Raw genomic sequence first — 12,143 nt, 5'->3', positions numbered from 1 at the left:
TGTGCTATACTTCTAAGTGCATTGGAAGGAAATAAACACCTGCCTCTAAATGAGAAGGTACTTCTTCCTAAGCCAAGCATAAAGGTCATATTTGTGTCTTTTTTTTTTTTTTTTGAGCTGAGGATTCTAGTCACCACTGAGTCTTTCATAGACATCAGGGCAGGAAGGGACCTCGGGGGATTGAGTCCAGCCCCCTGCCCAAAGGGCAGGAAGTCAGCTGGGGTCATAGGATCCCAGCAAGATAAGCATCCAATTTACTCTTGAAGGTGTTCAGTGTAGGTGCTTGAACCACCTCTGCTGGCAGACTGTTCCAGACCTTGGGGGCTCGGACAGTAAAGAAATTCTTCCTTATGTCCAGCCTGAAACGGTCTTGCAGGAGAGGTTAATTTTAAAACACGGACAAAAAAAAAAGTTTGATCCGTGTTTTTTTCAAAATGTTCTTGTGTTGACAGCTTCCATTGGCACTGTTGCTTGACATAAGGAATTTGAGGGCCTGTATTCTAACCTACATGAAAATTTCTGCTTCTCTAAAATGATTTGCCTTCTTCAAACGGTATTTAGCCACTGTAACGGTATCTGCCTTCCCTACAAGTCTGGCATAGAAAGGGCAGAGATGAGGACAGGATGACTTATTGGAGTATAGCTTTGGCACTTCAGAGATGCTGAGCAGTTCTGTAGTCACTAGTGCACCAAACAAGACTGCTTATAACTTGGGCTATCTTAAGACTCGCCACCAGACCTGAAGGCCTTTAGTTCTGTCAAGAACCATGATGGATTAAAGAGACATAAAGCTACGGAACTGTTTGCACTTAAGAGGCTCAGAACAAGGTCTTGGTTTGCTGTTGCATTTGAAGCTTGACTTTGTGTAAATGCTACTCTTCTAAAGTTCTGTTTGGAAATTATACAAGCCAATGACCTTTTTAGGTGCCCCTCAATTACTACAGTAAAGATGCCTTAATGACACATCTTTAGGACTACCTGGAGGGCTTGGATGCGTCTAAGTCAGCAAGCCTGGATGACCTTCATCTGTGGGTGCTGAGGGAATTGGCTGATGTCATTGTGGAGCCATTGGCATGGCTGTTTGAGGACTCCTGGTGCTCAGGCCAAGTCTCTGAGGACTGGAAAAGGGCCAATGTGGTCCCTATTTTCAGGAAGGGGAGGAAGGAAGAGCCTGGCAACTACAGACCAGTCAGCCTCACTTCTGTCCTGGGGGAGGTCTTTAAAAAAATTATCAAGGGCCACATTTGTGAGAGCCCTGCAGGGGAAGTGATGTTGAGGGGTAACTGGCATGGGTTCGTGCAAGGCCAATCCTGCCTGACTAGCCCTGGTCTGTTTCTGTGACCCAGTAACAAAGAGCTTAGATGGGAAGGAGGAAGTCGATGTCATCTTCTTGGACTTCCAGAAAGCCTTCAACAGTGTCCCAGCCAATTCTGCAAGCTGAGGGACTGCGGCATTGAGAAATGCACAGTCACACGGGTGGCAAACTGGCTCCAAGGGCACACCCGGAGGGTGGTGGTGGATGGGTAGATGTCGGCCTGGGAGGGTATAGGCAATGGAGTCCCCCAGGGCTCGGTCCTTGGGCTGGTGCTGTTCAACATCTTCATTAGCGACCTGGATAAGGGTGTGGAGAGCACTGTGTTCAAGTTTGCTGATGACACCAAGCTTTGGGGTAAAGCGAATACACCGGCAGGCAGGGACCGCATCCAGGCAGACCTGGATAGGTTGGAGAAGTGGGTGGATCTGAACAGGATGTGGTTCAACAAGGACAAGTGCAGGGTGCTGCACCTGGGGAGAGGGAACCAGCATTATGGGTATAGGTTAGGGGCTGCCCCTCTCAGCAGCCCAGAGGCAGAGAGGAATCTTGGAGTCAGGATTGACTCCGGGATGGATATGAGTCACCAATGTGACGAAGCAATAGGCAGAGCCAACCGCACCCTGTCCTGCATCAACAGGGGCATCACTAACAGGTCCAGAGAGGTCTTGCTCCCCCTCTATGCAGTGCTGGTCAGGCTGCAGCTGGAGTACCGTGTCCAGTTCTGGGCGCCGCACTTCAAGAGGGACGTGGAGAACCTGGAGAGGGTCCAGAGGAGGCCACTCATATGGTTGAGGGGCTCCGTGGCCAGCCCGATGAAGAGAGGCCGAGGGACCTGAATCTCTTTAGTCTCCACAAGAGGAGACTGAGGGGAGATCTTGTGGCTGCCTACAACTTTATCAGGGGCCACCAGCAGGGACTGGGGGGGGGGGGGGAGGAGTCTGTTCACCAGGGCCCCCTTGGAGTCACCAGGAACAATGGCCACACACTGAGGGAGGACAGGTTTAGGTTAGATATTAGGAAGAACTACTTCACTGTAAGGGTGGCCCGGGCCTGGAATAGGCTCCCCAGAGAGGTGGTGCTCTCACCTTCCCTGGAAATCTTCAAGAGGAGACTGGATGGGCACCTGGCTGGGGTCCTATGACCCCTCCCACCCCCAGTGCTCCTTCCTGCCCATGGCAGGGGGTCGGACTAGATGATCTGTCTAGGTCCCTTCTGACTCATTGATTCTATGAAACAAAGTCTGTTTTAAAATGCTGATATTGCAAACTTTGGATCTAAATTGCCCAAGACAGGTGTGTCTTCTCTTCAGCAATTTACACATTTGTGGCATTGGTGTTTAGACTTCTGGCTTCAATTTTTATTGATGCATTTTATTGTGAGAACTGGTGGCACTGCCTTTCAGGAAATCTGTGTTCAGTTTGAAAACTACTGAAACTGGAATGACTTCTTCTGGAACAGAAGCTGTTGTGTTATAGGTAAAACATACCCCTGCTTCCCCACTTTAGCCTTGCTGGCTAGAATTTAGGAGGCTTTTGCTGCCTGCTTAGTACTTCACCTCCTTGCCCCCACCATACTTAAGGTGCCATCTTTCCTGGAGAGGTCAGCACTTGATGCCTCTGTATCTCCTCCCTCTACCTCTTGCCAGGGGGTTTCTAAAAACTCCCATCCTGCAAGGCAAGCATGTTTATTTTGGATGTGGATACAGGGTCAGAGAAATCAATAGGGAGAGGACTGCTTCCTCCTTTAACTGCAAAGAGCCAAGTGTCAACACTGTGGCAGAAAGGGATCTTGGAGTTATTGTTGACTCCAGGGTGAACATGAGCCGCCAATGCGAGGAAGCGATCCGTAAGGCTAGTTGCACCTTGAGCATCTACAGATGTATCACAAGCAGGTCCAGGGAGGTGATCCTTCCCTTCTATGCGGCACTGGTCAGGCCACAGTTGGAGTACTGCATCCAGTTCTGGGTGCTGCACTTCAAGAGCAATGTGGCTAGCATGGAGAGGGTCCAGAGGAGGGCCACTACACATGGTCAGGGGAGCAGTGGGGCAGGCCCTACGAAGAGAGACTAAAGGGCCTGAATCTATTCAGCCTCCACAAGAGAAGGCTGAGGGGGGATCTGGTGGCTGTTTACAAACTCACCAGGGGGACCGGTGGGAATGGGGTGAGGCTGTGTTCTCCTGGGCACCACCAAGGGTTACTAGGAATAATGGCCACAAATTGTTGGAGAGAAGGTTCAAGCTGGACATCAGGAGACATTACTTTACAGTTAGGGCTGCCAGGCTCTGGAATGGACTCCCAAGGGAGACGGCACTCTTCTACCTTGGGGGTCTTCACTAGGACGCTGGACAGATATTTGGCTGGGGTGATATGACCCCAGCACCCATTCCTGCCTGGGGCAGGGGGTCGGACTTGATGATTTGTTTAGGTCCCTTCCAACCTTAAGCACTATGATACTATGAAGCCCAGAATGATGCTTCATAGAATAAAGCTGCTCCAACTAAATGCTCTGCAGAACTAACTTGTCAGTTTTTCTTCTCTGAGTTAGCTGTGTCTTGTGGCCTCAATAAGGATACTGATATATTGGAAAAAAATCCAGTGGAGTAGCAAAAATGATCAGGGGCCTGGGTGACAAGACTTATGACGAAAGGCTGAAAGAACTAGGGATATTTAGTCTGGAGAAAAGAAGAACAGAGGATATTTGATAATAGTCTTCAAATACTTTAAGGGTGATTATGGAGGCTGGAGAGAGGCTTTTTTTCTGGCTGTAGCAGACCGGGCCAGGAGCAATGAACTCAATATGCATAGGGGGAAATTTAGGTTGGAGATTAGGAGGAACTTTCTGGCTGAGGGTGGTCAGGCAGGGGAGCAGGCTACTACCCATTGTCCAGGGATAGAGTGGAATCTGTATCCCCCAGACATTTTCAAGAGCAGATTGGGCAGATGCTTGGCTTGGCTGAGTTGGTTTAGTCAGGGATGTTCCTGTCTTGAGCAGGGGGCTGGACTGGACTGCATGAGGTCCCTTGCAGCCCTGCTTGCCTGTGATCCTAAGGCATATGAAACTTCAAATGCAGCACATCATCCTCTTCGTTTTATTGATGTCAGTATGTTGAATCCAGTGCTATCTGTCTAGAATATTAAGTGTGGTTTGAGCAAGGTCAGAACCGGGTGGATGCAGTAATTAACCAAGAGAGTACCTTATGCCATTATAATAAAATGGTGTGGGTGCATTTGGATTTGCTATAGCTAGATTATAGCACTTAGAGCAAACCAGTGTGATGAAATATAGCCTTGGAGACGGCGTTGACTGAAGCTGCAAGATGCCAGTAATGCTTCTTTAGCTTTAGGGCAGAAATACTTCGTGGTTATGACAGATGAAAGTCTTGCAGCCAGTCAGATTGTCAGTCAACAGCTGGTTTTGTTTATTTGTTTTCCCTTCTTCACTGATGCATTTGAATGTTCGTTCAGTTAAAGATTAATTCTTCCATGAAAACTTGAGACCTAATATGCCTATGGGTCATCCAATGTCTGGGCTACTACAGGACTGAAGCAGACCCTTTTTTGTCTTTCACCTGGGTTGGATAATAGTTTAGGAGACCTGGTTGCTCATTCTAATGATTAAATGATGGTCAAACCCACTCATGTTGTTCAGTCTAAGTGAGAAGAAAGCCTTTGACACCTATTTACCTAGGCTCTGTGCTGGGCTTGGTTGCTTGCTTCAGAGTTAGATGACACTGATATATTGGAAAAAATCCAATTGCTTCAGAGTTAGATGACACTGGACTGAGCATTGTTTTTATGAACAAGTCTTGGTTTTATCACAATCAATTTTGCATCCATGTGCTGGTTTTGCTGCTTTCTAATTGTAAGTCCTCTATTACTAGAAGGGGCTGAGGAAAATATTTGGAACTGGATCCATATGAAGTTTGGCTAAAGAGTGAGCAATTTCAGTTTATAAGTGGCAATGTGAGCCATCTTAGCTAGAAATCTACCTGGATATGACTTGCAGATTGTGTTTAGGTTCAGTCATTATAAAGTAAACAAGCAAACAATCAAAAAAAACCCTCCCCTTTTTGGATTTGACATGGAATTGGGACCCTGGGAGACTTGGTACCAGGCTGAGGCGCTGATACAAGTTAGAATATGTTAGGATTTATTCTGCATTTTTACCAGTCATTTTTGCTATTTGAAATTCTCATTCAGAAGCAGTTTTTGCCTCTTTAACATCAAGTTTACTACTAGCATTTGAGACAGCAACAGCAGCAAAAGCCTAATGCTGATTTTATTGAACCGCTGAAATATAGGGGCATCTCCTGCGGGAATTATCAGAGCTCCTTTGAAGCCATGGCAGCTTTATCCTTGATGAAAATGTACCAACAGGTATATTTCAAGGACTGACGGGCTCCAGTAATTTTAACTGGGTTTCGAAATAAAGCAATAGTAACTTGGCCTTCAGCTGGAAGCAAAATTTCAGCTTATCAAGTGAGTTGGTGTTCATAGAGCCAATGCAGCATCCTGTACTGAAGGAAACAATTCAATTTGCTGCATCAGGTTTGACAGGCCCAGGAATTAATTCTTTGTCTTTCCACCTAAGTTGCAGTATACTTGCAGAACAGCAAGCGTTCGATCAATAAGCAATGACTGGAGTGGCCTTAGAACACTTCCAAGCTGGGTGGGTATAATCTTGACCCAAGTGTCCTATTGATGTGTTGTTTTTCCTCCTTTCTTTATTACATCTGCTACCATGCCTTAAAATGGAAGCTTTCTGGGGCAGGATCTGCTTATCTGTGTCTTTGTGCACCATTGGGATTAAAATAATTTTAAATGTGGTCTGCTAGTATCACTTGGAATAAAAATAGAGGCAAAAATTGATAGGGTAGTGGACTGAATTGTTCCATGTTGTATAAAGCAGGAAGTTCCAATGAATCCTGAGCTGAAAATATAATGGAAAGTGATTTTAGAAGTAAATATATAAAGAGTATTACAAAGTACAGGGTGCATGTCTATGAATATTTCAAAAGCCTTACAAGAGCTAATGCTGTCCTTGTTCTGAACTTAAGTCTTTGGAGTTTGCCAATTATTCTTATTAATTTCATTTGAGTGTTATAGGATGTTAGAAAGCATCTTGGAGATTCAGAATTCCCTGGGGTTAGATATTTCAGAAGAAATTATTTGATCTAAAACAGCTGCCTGAAATGCAATGTAAATAGGAAGTGAGAGCTTCCTGATAACTAAATAGAACTGAAAAACCAAAGACAGCGTCTCTGATTTAATACAAAGAAAATAGGTTCATAGATTTCATAGACATTAGGGCTGGAAGGGACCTCAGAAGATCATTGAGTCCAGCCCCCCGCCCAAAGGGCAGGAAGTCAGCTGGGGACATAGGATCCCAGCAAGATAAGCATCCAATTTACTCTTGAAGGTGTTCAATGTAGGTGCTTGGACCACCTCTGCTGGCAGGCTGTTCCAGACCTTGGGGGCTCGGACAGTAAAGATATTCATCCTTATGTCCAGCCTGAAATGGTCTCGCAGGCATTTATAACCGTTCGACCTCGTCATCCCATGGGGCACTGTGGTAAACAAATGTTCCCCCAGATCCTGGTGGTCACCCCTGATAAACTTATAGGTGGCCATCAGATCACCCCTGAGCCTGCGCTTTTCCAGGCTAAAGAGCCCCATGGCTCTCAGCCTGTCGTCATAAGGTCTGTTTTCCTGACCTCTGATCATGCGCGTGGCTCGTCTCTGGACTCTCTCTCAAGCTTCTCCATGTCCACAGGTGGCAGAGATGGTAACATCTTCAGCAGTTTGAATTTGATTGGCCTAACAGGAGTTTAGTTAAAACAATGTTTTTAGCTTGCCAATTCAACAGTGAACGCACATATCCATGCACCCCTCCTGGCCTTTAAGTTAGTGTGGAATATCAGTTGTTTTATTTTTGTAAGGAACTGGCTAAAGTGTATCAAACACTGCCCTCTCCTGCCTGAAATCAGAAGTGCTTCATTATTGGTTTACATGCTAGAGAGAGACAGTTAGCTATCAACGGTAGTCTCAAGTTAGGCAGAAGGCAGGGTAGATTTGTACCTTATAGGCTAACTATATGAGAAATATAGCATGAGCTTTTGTGAGCCTGGCCTCACAGCATCAGATACTGTAAACTCAGGGTCGTGAAAGCTTATACTATTACATCTCTGATTTAGTCTATAAAGTGCAAATAGATCCTGACTCTGAAATGCTAGGTCTTTGTTGCAGCTTCTTGGATGCTGTGACGTTGCAAGTGGGTGATGTGCAGTGCAGTGCAGTGGCAGCAACAAAACCTGAGGCATCTGGATATATTTATTTACATTTCTGTCTTAACGATGGTAATGATAATTAAGCTTCTCACCACTGCTATGAGAAGGGGCGGGGGGCGTGCATTCACAAATGAACCTGCAGGGCCTCAGATGTTAAGAGACTTACAGAAAGTGATTCACGGAGTGCGTCTACACATGCCCCTATGGCACTATTGTTACTGCACCGTCATTTAGTACTTCCTAAAGAAATACTAAGTGACGGCTTAGTAACAGCCATTACTGTATTGCGCTGGTGGCACACGGTTATTTTTAGCCGCTATATTGCTATAGCAACGCATTATAGCGAGGGAGCACATCACTACGGCAACATAGCTGCAGCGTCACAGTTTGTGCCCGGCGATGCTACGTCACCGTAGTGCATTGCTACGGGACATAGCGTCTCATGTAGATGTGCTCACTGAGACCAGGAGGGTTAGGAACAGAACCCGGGAGTGCAGTAACTTGTATCGGTCTCTAAATTGCATTGCTGACGTGGGCCTTTTTTGTACAAGAAAATACACAGGCTCAATACAACTTATTTTAAGAAATTAGACCATGGTGAAGCAACTTAAGAATTTAAGCCTGTTTTAGTTTTTGCTTATACTGTAGTGTTTTAGCTTGCATATCACTGTCCTCCACTGCCTAAAATTTACTATGTTCACAGGTGTTAATGGCACTTTGGGGAGGGGGGAAAGAATCAAAGAATGATGCCGAACAGTGAATCCAGGCTACATGTTAAATGGACTTCAGCTGTGGAAATTCTGATTTTGATTAAAATCCTGGATTCATGCAGCCTAACTCTTACATTCACATATGCCAGTATGCATAGAATTTGTGACTACCATCCCCAAGAATAGAGTGAATTGGATATTAAAATAATTCAGATGATCAGTCATGTCAGTAAGGGGGAGAGATTGTTCTGGCAGCTATATAGTCTGTTCTTAACACTTTTCACTGACTCTTACTTACAGTTGTGGTTTTAGTGATGGTATGATTGCACTATGCACTTTATTGGATGTGGGGAGAAAGGAAAGGTTTGCTTTCATCTGAACTTGGTTTACTGGAAAAGTCTTGTAAGTTAGAGACAGTTTTTTGCATTCAAATCTCCTGGTAACTAAAAGCAACATCTTCCATTGTATGTGGCTTCCTTGTGCTAAAGGGTGTGTAGTCAAGGTGCAAAAATGGCTGAACTCGTCTAGAGAAGATGATTCTTATTGTTCGGCAATCACTTATCTGGCTGATCTGTACCATGTGTGTGTTTTTACCAGCATCCTTACTTTTACCAAAGGAAAGTATTTCAGGTCCTTCCTACCTTTGTACCAGAGGCGTAGTATCCAAGTTTAGGGGCTTCTAATGAAATGCTAGACTACTAAAGCATTTGAAGAAATAAATGATCATCCTGTCACACTGCAAGTAAAAGGAATAAGCTGGGGCCCAGGCTAATGCAGGGTGGTGGTTGCACAGGAGCTTCATGCTGTTATACATACATGGTGCATTCACTAGTGATGTTATTAGCTGGAACCTTGCAGTTTTAGAGCAGCTCCATTCAGGCCTCCTTCCCTCCCAACTTACCTTTTCAGCCTCCTGGGGAACATCTGTCCCCATCAGCTCCATTTCCCCCCTTGAATCTTTCAAGACTTTTTTCCCCCCTCAGTCTGGCCTGCCCAGCCCAGGCCAGCTTATTAGTCTCTCCTGGCATCTTCCCTCCTCATTTCATTGCCAGCAAGATACTGGGACAGGAAGATAAGTAGGACCCAGCAGCTCTACACAGGATAAGGAAGGCTGTTAAAGAGTGAAGAGGAAAAGCAGGGCCCTGAGGTCATCCAAGGCCTCTGCTGTGGTGTTGGGGGAGGTGAGAGAGATCCCAAGTGCACTTTTATGCTTAATACTGGAAGTAAGAAGATGGAGAACAGTTCTTCAGGCCCTGCCCAACCACTGCCACAGGATGAAAGCAGCTTCTCTAGAAGTGACAACTGCTGCCTCAGCATGAGTCTCAAGTGTAGCAAGGACTCCCATACCCCTGCTGACCCTTGGCTGGTTTCACTTTGTTGGGACTCTTGCAGCTAAGTATAAGTTGAAGTAGCCTTCAAGCTGCTTTCCACAGTGCAAGGCAAAGGACCATAAAGGGTGTGTCTACATGTTCATTAATGTGCTGTAGTTACTGTGCATTAAGTTTAGTACTTGTACAACCAAGTACTAATTTAATGCGCAGTAGCACCGGCACATGCCTTTTTAATGCCCCTACTGTGCAGTAGCCTAATAGTACTGAGCAGTGGCATATTAACACTGTTTCTGCTGTCACACACTACTGCACATTACTATTAGGCTACTGTGCATTTAACATTTTGTGTAGATGTGCCCAAAGAGCAGGAATAGGCACAGGCCAGTTCAGGTAAAGGCTTCAGACCCAGTTTACAGGACTCTCTGGCTTACAGCCTGTATGTTTTTACATCTGTCCCTTGCTGCTAAAGTGACCTTGGGCTCATGAAAATTCACACTGTACATGTCTGATTAAGTCAATCTATACAGTGCAACTCTATCCTGTCTTCTGCCTGACTTCAGATTAACTCCACTAACTACCTCTTTCCGAATCCTTCAGACATACTGGACCTGTGTGTTTCCTTCAGTGTGTGGGGGTCCCTCCTGGGAGACGCATCTCTGTACAGCAGAAGCGGAGCTCCCCGTGAGTGCATTTGAGTGCACAGCACATTTTACCAAAACCGTCCTCTGGCCATGGAGAAATATCAGCTGGAGAAGGCCAAGTACTGCAGCACTGCATAAGGAAGCAGAGTCTCTAATGGAAACTGCAACCTTAAGCAGGAGCTTCATGCTGTTATACATACATGGTGCATTCACTAGTGATGTTATTAGCTGTTCCCTCTCCATTCCCCTATGAATCAGCAATCACTGCCCTCCAGGACTGCTGTGCTTCCTCTCTCCCATGCTCCCCACAGGTACTGGCAGGGGGCAAAGGTCTCTCCATCCTCCAGAGAACTCTTATTTGAGCACTGATAGCAGCCCTGCTTCTGCAAGAAGCATCTGAGCCCAGTGTGATACTGAAACCGTTGCGTCTATCCGTCCCGCTCCCTGTCAGCAGCGAGTCTGCCCGCGTCTTCAGACAGAGTTTCACTGGTTGGCACCCACAGGCTCCCTCGACTCCTTCAGTGGGGAGTGGGCACTGGCCAGTGTGCTCTGTTCGGCGTCCACTTCCAATGCCCTAGTTATTAATGACCTTCCTCCTGTTCCTGTTTTCGCTCTTGTTGTCCCAAGACCTTAGTTGATGTGTCCCCAGTGGCCTCCTTCTCAAGGGAGACTTGTAGTGCCCCGTGATGGGCCCAGTCCCATGATCCTTTTTTTGGCACATCAAATAGGCCTGTCAGCAGCCAGCGTGATTCAGCACATCATGGTGGGCTGTGCTGCTGTACTTCCCCTGCTGCCTACAGGCACCCTCCCCGCAGCTGTGGCGCATGGAAACAGCTCCTGCAGCATGGCTCTGACCCCACATTCAGGTTGTTTTGCCCCTCTGTAGCTGGAGCACATCCCCCCACGGAGCGCTTTGCCACTGCCTCCGTCCAGCCCCTGCCTGCAGGAGTCGCTGCTGCCGCTCGGGTATCCTCTGCCAGCAGCCACCAGCCAAACGTGAAGGATGCCCAGTGTGGCCAGGTCCTTAAACATGAAATTATCATATTGGAAGCTCAAAATGATAGTGTTTGCTAGAAAACTGTCGTACACTGAAAAACTATGCAAACAAGTCTTCTTCTTTACCTTGTATTGCTCACTGTAAGTCACAAGTGAGCGAGAACTGGGTCCAAGTTGCCGCAAACTAAAGAAAGGCTTCAAGCAGTCATGAGAAAGCGCTGACAGCAAACCCAGGAGTTAGATAAGACTCCCTGAGAGTGACTTGGGTTTTGCATACACTGCATCAATTAGCAGCCCCAAAAACTATCCACGCTTTGAATGCTTCTACTATTATTGATCATCAGGGATCCTGGTTAAAAAAACAAAACCAAACCAATTTTCAAATTTAAAAAATGTAACCCAAAATCCACATTTTCCCGTGATTAAAATGAAATTCCTATCTATCTATCTAGGTGTTTCATTTTATATAAAGTAAAAAAAAGGAAAAAGAGAGAGTAAAAAAGGAAACGGAAAAGAGTAAAAACAGATAAAGCAAAAAGTCAAAAAAAGGAAAATAAAAAAATAAGGAAAAAAGAGGAGTTTTTTGTTTGTTTTTTTCAAAGTAGCATTTCATTTTAATCACGGAAAAATTTGGATTTGGGGTTCGTTTTTTAATCCGAAAATTGGGGATCCTTTGTATCACAAAACCAGGCTCCCCGTTGCTCACACAAGGGTTGCAATGATCGCGCACCTGACAAACCTAAGGACGCCGCTCCCTGGCCCGCCCGCACGACTTATTCCCCCTCCCCAGTCTCCGTGCAACATAAAGACGCCCCTCCCGGAACCAACTGCCCAGCCCCGCGGCTTCCTGCGCCCGCCCGCGG

This window comes from Crocodylus siamensis, chromosome 10, assembly GCF_052110815.1.
Source record: "Crocodylus siamensis isolate JL-2025a chromosome 10, ASM5211081v1, whole genome shotgun sequence".
Taxonomy (NCBI): domain Eukaryota; kingdom Metazoa; phylum Chordata; order Crocodylia; family Crocodylidae; genus Crocodylus; species Crocodylus siamensis.
The sequence above is the reverse complement of the archived record's forward strand: the minus strand, read 5'-3'. Positions refer to the sequence as shown.